Here is a 2,292-nt window from a genome sequence, read left to right as displayed (position 1 = left end):
AACCCCCACATACTCACACACACACGGGGTGTTGACATGCGCTCTGATTTATTTAATGGAATATATTATGTGCAATGTGGCCAAAGACCAAAACAGACTGACAACAGACATTTACTGAGTTTCATTGAACAACAAGGTTTATGGGTTTATGGTTCCATCTCTCTCTCTCTCTGTCTCTCTCTCTCTCTCTCTCTCTCTCTCCCTCTCTCTCTCTCTCTGTCTTTTCTCTTGCAACTTTGAATTGTAAATGTAGTGACGTCACAGTGATGATGAAGTGTCCATGTTGTGGTGTGGAAAATATAGTGGGAGTCTAAATAATACTTAATGTGGGATGTAAACATTGTCATGAATTGAATAAACCACCACCTGGTTACATGCTAGTTGATGCAAACTGGGTTGATTTCTTACTTTAAGTCGGTCGTGCAGTTTTCTGTTCACATTCATTTAGGTTTGAGAATGACTCAGAAATCAGCAGGTTATGTTATCCACAGCAACTTCATGAGCATTTAGGAGGTAAAACACTTCTCTGTCAGTTTTGTGCTGATCCGGATGTAAATAGAACTCTCAGTTTTTAAGCTGAAAAGAAATACTTTCAAGTCGCAACAAAAACTGACACTAGATTTAAAACTGAATTTTCGACAGCCGCACAAAAAATAAATCATAGTCTACATATCGAAAGGACAAACATATTTTTAGTTGTCATATTTTATAGGACATTATTGGTGTGATTTAGATTATCCTTCGTTGTCTCCTTGTGATTTCCACATTCACCACTTTTTAAAAGGCCATATTAAATTTAAGTTATATTCACAAATTAAATTCAAGAATTTGACTCAATGACAAAAAATATTTACTTTCTAATATAACAGTTGCTGTATTAGAAACTGACAATAACTGAAAAAATGATTTGTAATACACAGACCCAAGATGACTAATCATAAACTCAGCAGTGGATGACCTTCAGCAGATATGGCTCTCAGTCCGTGAGCACTGATGTTGTATTTGTGTGAATGTTAAATGTGAATTACTCTGAACAGCAGGTGGATTTGTCGCTGTTTTTTTCCGCCTGTGGTGACACACTTCTGTGATCTGTGACACCAGCAAGAAAATATGAGAGTCAAACATTCTCACATCCCGTTGAATAATGATCAGGAGGCCGGAGCGAAAGGGTCATGGTTTCAATCTTATCGGTTTTTCTGTTAAAATATCTGAAATATGTCACAGCGTGGGTTGAACTCGTCCCATCACTTTGCTCTATCTAAATGACGGCTGCCATTAAAGCCTTTCTATTTTTACAAACAATAGGCCGAGATCCCTGTCGGTCCTGCAGAGGCTTCATCATGTTTCTGTGGCAAACCTTTGTGGCGCCTTTACTGTGGCACGTTGGGCGACCCACTGCGGCTGATGTGCGAGTCCTCAAAAATGTTAACAGTCATGTGGAGAGTCTTCATGGTCAAACTGAGCTTCTTCATTTATTCTGCTACATTTCTCTGGTGCCGGCAGGGTTAGTTGTTGAGAAGACCATGAAGGAAATACTAGGGAATCTTCTTGTTTATAGCAATGCTGGTTGTTCCTATCACTAAGCACTGCCTAATTGTATACAATATATCGATAACTCATAAACTTAATGTGGAGAACGATGATTCACTACATACACACTGTTTTCCACCAATGTAAAGTGAGTATATTTGCAGCTCTAGTTATAAATGGATGTGTATTTAGCATGATTTATGAATTAAATATAAGTTTCTACGTCCTGAGAAAATAAAAATTCCATATACTTTGATTTGTTTTATATTTGTGGCAAATAAATGATCCAAAACTTGTACCAGTCAAACACAAAAACAAATAACTGCCCGACTATGATTTTTGTCATGTTAACAGCAGGAACACCGGCACGCTTTCAGACAACCCCATAGAACAGTTATTGACATGCTGCGTGCTCTTAACATTACCAAGGTATCTGATGGAGCTGTCAATCAGCTGTCCATTGATCAGGCCTTATCTGGCATCCAGGTCGGTATGCTGATAGGAGACGGGGAAAAAGAGCTTGAGAGGATAAGTCTCGTTCTGACAAAGACTAGCACGAGATGTAATGGCCTGAGTCTGGCCTCGGGTGAAGACAGGAGTGCAGATAATTAGTGAGAGAGCTGGCGTCAGACAGAGATGACCTCACAATGACCGGGACACAAACCTGCACACGCACACACACACACACACACACACACACACACACACATAAATACCCATGCACCTACCAAAAAGTGGAGTGGAAATAACAATCAGCCCGGG

This window comes from Seriola lalandi, unplaced genomic scaffold (genome assembly GCF_002814215.2).
Source record: "Seriola lalandi dorsalis isolate HSWRI2012SDOR001 ecotype SW California unplaced genomic scaffold, Sedor1 jcf7180002055006, whole genome shotgun sequence".
In the NCBI taxonomy this organism is placed as follows: domain Eukaryota; kingdom Metazoa; phylum Chordata; class Actinopteri; order Carangiformes; family Carangidae; genus Seriola; species Seriola lalandi.
Note: the sequence above shows the minus strand (reverse complement) of the source record.